This window comes from Nicotiana attenuata, unplaced genomic scaffold (assembly GCF_001879085.1).
Source record: "Nicotiana attenuata strain UT unplaced genomic scaffold, NIATTr2, whole genome shotgun sequence".
NCBI lineage: Eukaryota > Viridiplantae > Streptophyta > Magnoliopsida > Solanales > Solanaceae > Nicotiana > Nicotiana attenuata.
Genome location: NW_017673979.1, coordinates 76,526 through 84,801, shown reverse-complemented (window position 1 = coordinate 84,801; position 8,276 = coordinate 76,526).

The window sequence follows — 8,276 nt, the reverse complement described above, 5'->3', positions numbered from 1 at the left end:
ACTACCATTTCTCATGGGTCCATCCCAATTCCTTGTTGGGTCAATTTTTGTGTCATGGACTCTCTTTCTCAAGAAGAGTTAAACCCTCAAAGCTAGAATCACTGTTTACAACAACCAATTCTTAATTAAAACCTAAAATTAACCCAAATATCAAACACCCAATATGATCCTAACCTTAGATGGCAACACCCATCAATTACCCACACTAGGGTTGAACCACAACCCTAGCTAACGGGTTTAGCTAGCCATAATTAAAGAGGAAACAGAAGAATTAGAAGAAGAAGTAAACATAATAAATAATTAATGATGAGAAACTACAAGAATCTATTAAGAAATTAATGCTAAAATGCCAAAATAGGCTAAAACTTCAGTTCTCACGAGCGCAGCTTGATATCTGATACAAAACTTAACGTAAAAATGGAAAAAGGATCTATTTATAGTGGCTGAAAAACCTTGACAAAAATACCCCTGTGGGGTCAGCACGGACCACGCAAAAAGGTAGTGCGGTCGCGTCAGCTATTTGGACTCCTGAATCTCGTCTCTAAAGTTGGGGACCGCGCACCACGCAAAAATGTAGCGCGGCCGCAGTGGAAGATGGCGCGGACCGCGCAATAATGCAGCGCGGCCGCGTGGCTTGACTTGGCCAAATCTCCAGCTCTCTGATTCTCATCCACGCAGACCGCACCGATATGTAGTGCGGCCGCGTGGGCCTTTAGCCTTCACTAGTGGGTCTCTGAATCTCACTGGCGCGGACCGCACAGAAGTGGAGCGTGGCCGTGTGGCTTGCAACAAAAATTACCTATTCTTTGAATCTCCTAGCGCGGCCGCGTGGCATATCAGTGCGGTCCGCGCTAGGTCTTCCTGTTCGTCAACTTCACTTGGCCTTTGACACTTGAGCAGGTTTCACTCCGTTCTGAGCCGATCTTTGACACTTGTCACCTTGCCGCTCAAACCTACAATCAAGCACAACTTGTAAGCATTTTAGTACTATTTTGTAGCAATTTGTATAAAAGCAATAGCAAGTAGGGGTATAAATCATGGTAAAATCCTAACTTATCAACTCCCCCAAACTTAAACCTTTCCTTGTCCTCAAGAAAACAAAATAAGACCCACCCCATAAAGGAACATCCAAGTGATTCCAGCTATCCTAAAGTAACCTCAACAAGCATCAATTGGGACTGACAATTGCCCTCAATACGAATGCACCATTAACACATTTTAAACTTTGAAAACTATTGGTCATTGTGGAACCCAAACTCACACATCTTCAACTCTCCCTAAGCGAACCTCACCTTTTAGAGTATTGACACACAAACCGAGGTTGATGGATTTTCACTCATCTCTCAAAAAGAAGGTCTCAAGTCCGGCTCTAGGTACCATATGCTTGCCCCTTATGTAAGTATCCACTAATGTAGGTTTCCTTCAACTCAAGATCATATAGGGGTTTTGTGGAATCATTGTGAAGGCTTTTGAGTAAGAATAGGACATGTTTTAGTTCAAACGGGTTAAATCTTCCCTTAAGCATTTCCTTTGATTCACTTTGGCACACTTTCTTGACTCATTTGAGCATTTCACTTCTATTCAAGGGGTTAGAGGGACACATTGTCACTCTTTCTTATCCAATTCAAAACATTTCTCCTTTTCTACTTTTTCCACACCTTTTTCTTTTCACTTTTGTTTCCTTTGATTCCCCTTTTTATTCTTGTTTACTTTGAACTTTCTTTTTGTATAATTTTTTTTTTTTTTGCTTTTTTCATTGCCTTCCCTTTTTCTTTTGCTCTTGTACCTTTCTACCACTTTATTTCCTTTCTTGTCTCCTCCCCCCCCCAAACTTAGACCGTTGCCATTACTCAAGGGAAGATTTGGGTGCCAAGAGAGGGTAATCATTTAGAACAGGAATAGGCTTGTAGCATTGGTTCTTGAAAGAAAAGGTTTAAGGCTCAAAAGGGTCAACTAGGGATCATCTTTTTGGTAGGCTGTGGATTTGTTCAGCTTAACATTTGGATCAAGGAAATCCTATAATCACTTCTCAAGTCAAACTTCATCTATGATTTCGCCTCAACTAACACTCGGGGCAAGTTCTAGACCATTGGCTTGGGACTTGGACTCAAAATTCTATTCCTCACCACACATGTTAGGGGATTGCTAAAGATATCGAGTCGAGGGCCCACAACGACCTTAGTTACGATTCAAGCGCACAATAGTCCAAAAAGACCACATGATGATTGTTTGGTCAACACAAGAGTCTCAAGGCCACGACTTTCACCATACCCTAAACGCAACATTATGTCTTTGACCATGGGATCAAAGGCAAATGTGTTAGGCCCAATTGAAGCTTTGCCTGAGGTACCCTTAACTACGAAATATCAAAAGTCAAAAGAAAAATCAAAGAAACAGACTCAAACCCTTTAGAAGGTAGTCACTCCATCTATCATCGGGAAGAGCCACCCGGTTCACACTATACTCTACCCTTGGAAAGAACCGTGGCATTATGAAAACCAAGGGCTTATTGAAAACGCCAAAAACAAAACAAAAGGCTAGAGCCTATCTGCTAAGCTAAACACGAAAAATTTTACAAAAATAGAAAAATCGAATGAATATGTACAATAGGGGAGTAGAATATACAATGAGGGACGAATATGTACCAAAAGTACTTTATATACAGACCAAAACAAAAAGTATGAGAAAAGTAGCTAAAATGTGAAGTTATATACAGACCAACTAGAAAATCAAAGAAATAAAACGTAAAATAAGAATCCAATATGTACAGTCATCCAGATAATCTGAATCCAAAAAGTAGGGCGCACCGCCACGAATAAGAGCTGGCATTGTCCCCAATGCCAACTACACAAATAAGCACAAAATATGATCAAAGGATATAGAAGGGCTCCCTAAGCCTGATCCGTCTGCATGGGCTCCTCAGTGGTCCCCTGGTCCTCTGTATGGGCGGGAACCTCAGAATGGTTCCCGGCTTGCTGCTGCTCTGCTGCTGGGACAGGGGTCGGGTCATGGACCGGCTGAATATCAGGTGCAACACTGGAGGGACCCTCCTGAGCCTGTGCTATCTCGATCACTACACCCTCTTTGCTAGGAAGCTTCCTGTTCTTCCTTGGATGCCTAGGCTCCTCCTCCTGCTGTGGCTGAGATGCTGCTGGATCTAGGGCCGGATCCCCAAATAGCAAGTCTAAAGGCATCTGGTCTGCCAATAGCTTGTCCACGTCCGCTCTAAGCTTCTTCACCGACTCCCTAGACGCCCTTGACTTTCTCATCTTTTTGTGCTCCTTGGCAAGCTCCTTCAGAGCTTTGCCATGTGAATCTACCGCCTTAGTCACGGTGGCCCGAGTCTCCAAAATCTTCTCCTGGTTGGCCGGGAGCTTCTGCAATGTAGCCTCAATACATGGAGGAATATGAACGGTGACTAGTGGTGACTGGGCATCAACTGAAGTAGCCAAAGTGGACAACTTGGATGTCGCAGCTGACATCCAGTTGTTCAATCTGGCTAATGACTGACTCAACTGGTGGGATGTGAACGGATGAGTCTTTAATGATGGGACTGCCGGGCCAGCTGAAGCACTTTAGCTAGCAACAGAAAAAGGACCTGGGGGAAAGGGCTCACTGGTAGTGGTAGCAGGAATGGTGGATGGCCCGATAGAAGGCTCCACCACAACCGGCTCCTCAGACTGGCCAGTTGGGGCAGAGTTGGGTGGTTGGTACTTATTTGACTTTGGGTTGTCCGATCCCAACTGCCTATACCATGAGTAGGGGGCCGCCGGCTTGGTTGTGACATCAAGACGTTTCCTCTTGACCTTCAGATCCCTAAAGTACATAGACAAGGTGTTGGGGAAGGGGTAGTTTGTGGTCGTCTCCTGTCCTGCAGCATAAATCACCCTCGAGATGATATTACCCACATTGATAGAAAATCCGGCCATGATGGATGCCACAAGAACAGCCCGGGCAAGTGGGACGATATGATCATGGGTAGAAGGGTCAAACCTACTACAAACAAAGGTCAACCATCCTTTAGCTTCAAAGTTGAGTGTGTTTCTAAAAATCTTCTCTCCCGCTGTCAACCATTTTGGAACAGTGCCTGGGGCTGCCAAGTATTCGGCCAACCAAGGACGCATTTCCTCACCCATTGCCAGCTTAGCTAAGTACTGCGACTCATCCTCCTCCTTGAACCCCAAGTAGTCATTCAAGGACTTTCCATCAAACACCACCATTTTATCTCTCACCTTCGTCACCTTCGTATCTTTAACTATGTGAGAAACATTGCAGTAAAACTCTTTCACCATATGTTCATTGGCATCAATACATTTTTCCTTGAAGAAGTCCCAGCCATATCTAGTTCGGAACTACTTTTGCACGTTCGGGTTGAGGGGTAAAAGGTCTTTGTAAATGAATGTTCTCTCCGAGATCAACTTCCTCAAGGGCCACTACTCTCTAAATTTATGGAATGCCAACTCACTAACAAATCTGTCTGCCCAAGCTTCAGGATTTCTGGTACGTTCAACTCCCCCAACTTGAGGCTCACCTCCCTCACCATATCCTGCACTCTCCCCAGATAATGAAGTTGTGGGGGAGGTGGAGTATTGTTCACCACTACCTGCTACGGACTCATCAGACGAATCTGAGACTACGTTGACTGGTCTTTTGGATGAGGGTGACGGTGTAGGAGTGTCATGTAATTGGAGTGGGTCAGTTATGTGAGTGGGAGTCGACTCTGAGGAGATGCTCTGGGAGGGTGCATACTCACTCGCCGAAGAATGAGAGGCAGCACTATCAGCATCTCGTATCAGTTTCCGGGTCTTTTTAATGTTTGCCCGAGCTTGGGGAGTGAGTCTAGCTATTCTCTTGACCTTAACCCCTCGGGAGGCACCACCTCTCCCGGGTTGTTGTACTTGTTTACCACCTCTTTGTTTAACCATGATCTGCAAAAACACGCATCTAACATTGTTAGTTTAAGCACATGCAGTGGAATAGATGAATAACACAAGAGGAAGACACAGTTGATTGCATAACACAGAAGCAGATCAAAGCAGGACACAGGAGCGCGGACCGCGCAAAACAGTCGCGCGTAGCATATGCCTCAAATAATACCTCTCTGAATCTCCCCAACGCGGTCCCCACTGATATGGACCGCGGCCGCGTTGGTGACAAGTTATGCACACAGAAGAACCAACGCGGACCGCGCAGAAAGGGCACGAGGCCGCGTTGGGCCATGTTCATGAACTGAGTTAGGGTTTGACAATTTTGTCCATTTTTGTTCAAGTTTTTGGGTCCTAGTTGTCCCTACTCAATTATCCATATAGAAACTCATGCTCAACAGTCTAAACTAACAAGAAAACTAACCTAATCATTAACCTAAGAAAAATGAGAAGAAAGAAGAAGTTACACTTGATGCAAACACACAAGATTGGTCTCAGAGATGAACAATAGTAATAGGGCTCAGGATGTCAAAGTGCGAAAAGGGTAAAGTGAGGCCTTGGGTCTCTATTTATAGAAGACTGTGGGGCCCCGTACCTACCTTCCAGCGCGGCCGCGCAAAAGTGGCCGCGGACCGCGCTGGGTTAGTGTCAAGCAGCATTGAAACAAGTTGCCCACGCGGACCGCACTGCTATGTGACGCGGCCGTGTGGGAAACTTCAGAGAGCCTGAGAAATTGGTCCTACCAGCGCGGACCGCACAAAAGTGCTATGCGGCGGCGCTGGTATTTTCAGACACTTAGATACTCATGCACATGCTAGCGCGGACCGCACTGATATGTAGCGCGGCCGAGTTGGCAAACTTCAGAGACCTGTTATTTTGTACTTTTGTTTTGCACTCCTTCAACATTATCCCTGCAACCTCTCACAAACCATTAGCTCAAAAATCCTAGTCTACAAAGAAAATCAAAGAGATAGAAAAAGACATGGGTTGCCTCCCTAGAAGAGCCTGATTTAATGTCGCGGCACGACGCATGTTACCATTTCAGCATTTCAAATAAAGGAGTGCCACCACGTGGTTGTCATCATACTACCCCAAGTAATGCTTCACACGATGCCCATTGACCCGGAATACTTCACCATTCTTGTTTTTGAGATCAAGAGCACCAAAAGGAGTCACAAATACCACTTCAAAGGGCCACTCCACTTTGACTTGAGCTTTCCCGGAAATAACCTCAACCGGGAGTTGAAAAGAAGAACCATATCACCAACCTTGAATTCCTTTCCCCGAGCATATTTGTCGTGAAGGTATTTCATCTTGTCCTTATACAAGGACGAGCTGGAGTAGGCATGAAATCTAAACTCATCAAGCTCATTCAATTGCTCCACACGGAGATTGGCTGCAACATCCCATTCCAAGTTCAACTTTCTCAACGCCCACATAGCCTTGTGCTCTAGTTCCACCGGAAGATGGACAGACTTACCAAACACCAACCAATACGGAGACATACCAATTGGAGTCTTTAAGCCGTCCGATAAGCCCAAAGAGCATCATCCAATTTCTTCGATCAATCGGTCCTATTAGCATTTACCGTCTGGGACAAGATACTCTTTATTTCTCGGTTGGACACTTCCACTTGACCATTGGCTTGAGGATGATCACATTGTGAGTTACACCATACTTAGCAAGCAATGAATCAAAAGCCTTGTTGCAAAAGTGAAGCCCCCATCACTAATGATAGCACGAGGGGTACCAAACCTTGTGAAGATACTCTTTTTCAAGAATGCTACTACACTTCGGGCTTTATTGTTGGGTAAAGCCATAGCTTCCACCCACTTTGAGACATAATCCACCGCCATGAGAATATAAGTGTTACCACAAGAGCTCACAAACGGACCCGTGAAATCGAATCCACAAACATAAAAAATATCCACCTCGAGAATCGTGTTGAGCGGCATCTCATCCCTTTTTGAAATTCCACCGGCCCTTTGGCATGCATCACATCTCTTCACCAAATCACCAGCATCTTTAAACAACGTTGGCCAATAGAAACCGCAACTCAAAACCTTTGAAGCCGTCCTCACCCCTCCGTGATGGACACCATAGGGAGAGGAGTGACAAGCCTCCAATATGCTCACCTGTTCACCTTCCGGGACACATCTTCTTATTACTCCATCCGTGAAAATTTTTAACAAGTACGGATCATCCCAATAAAAATCCAAACTCTCTCGTTTAAGTTTCTTCTTTTGGTTGGAAGAGAGCTCAGACGGGGCAGTTCCAGTCACAATGAAGTTGGCGATGTACGTAAACCATGGCATGTCACTCATTGACACTGAGAGAAGTTGCTCGTCGGGGAATGCATCATTTATCAAGAGACCGTCACATGGCCTCCCTTCTTCCTCTAGCCGGGACAAATGGTCCGCAACTGGGTTCTCACTTCCCTTTCGATCCACTATATCTAAGTCAAACTCCTGAAGTAGCAACACCCACCTCATCAATCTTGCTTTGGAATCCTTTTTGCTCATTAGATATCGAAAGGCTGCATGGTCCGTGTTAACAATCACCTTGGCCCCCAGAAGATAGGGCCGAAATTTCTCCATGGCAAATACAATAGCCAATAGCTCCTTCTCTGTCACCGTATAGTTCCGTTGAGCCTCATTCATAGTCTTACTTGCATAATACACGGGATAGAACATTTTGTTAACCCGTTGACCCAACACCGCCCCCAATGCAACATCACTAACATCACACAACAATTCAAAGGGCAAACTCCAATTAGGCGCGGTTATGATAGGGGTAGTGGTCAACTTGTGTTTTAAGAGCTCAAAAGCCTCCATGCATTTTTCGTCAAAAACGAACTTGGCATCTTTCTCTAGTAGCTTGCACAATGGATTCACAACCCTTGAGAAGTCTTTGATAAACCGCCGGTAGAACCCGGCATGACCAAGAAAACTCCTCACCCCTTTGACAGAAGTAGGAGGAGGGAGCCTTGAGATAACCTCGATTTTTGCCTTATCAACTTCAATTCCTTGCCTTGAGATTTTGTGACCAATACAATACCCTCTTACACCATAAAGTGACATTTCTCCCGGTTAAGCACAAGGTTGGTTTCTTCACATCTCGCCAATACCCTATCCAAGTTCACGAAACATTCCTCAAATGAATCCCCCACCACTCTGAAATCGTCCATGAAGACCTCCAAGATATCCTCCACCTTATCGGTGAAAATTGCCATCATACACCTTTGGAAGGTCGCCGGGGCATTACATAGTCCAAATGGCATTCTCGAGAAAGGGAACGTACCACAAGGACATGTAAAGGTTGTCTTCTCCTGATCCTCCGGGGCAATGAGAG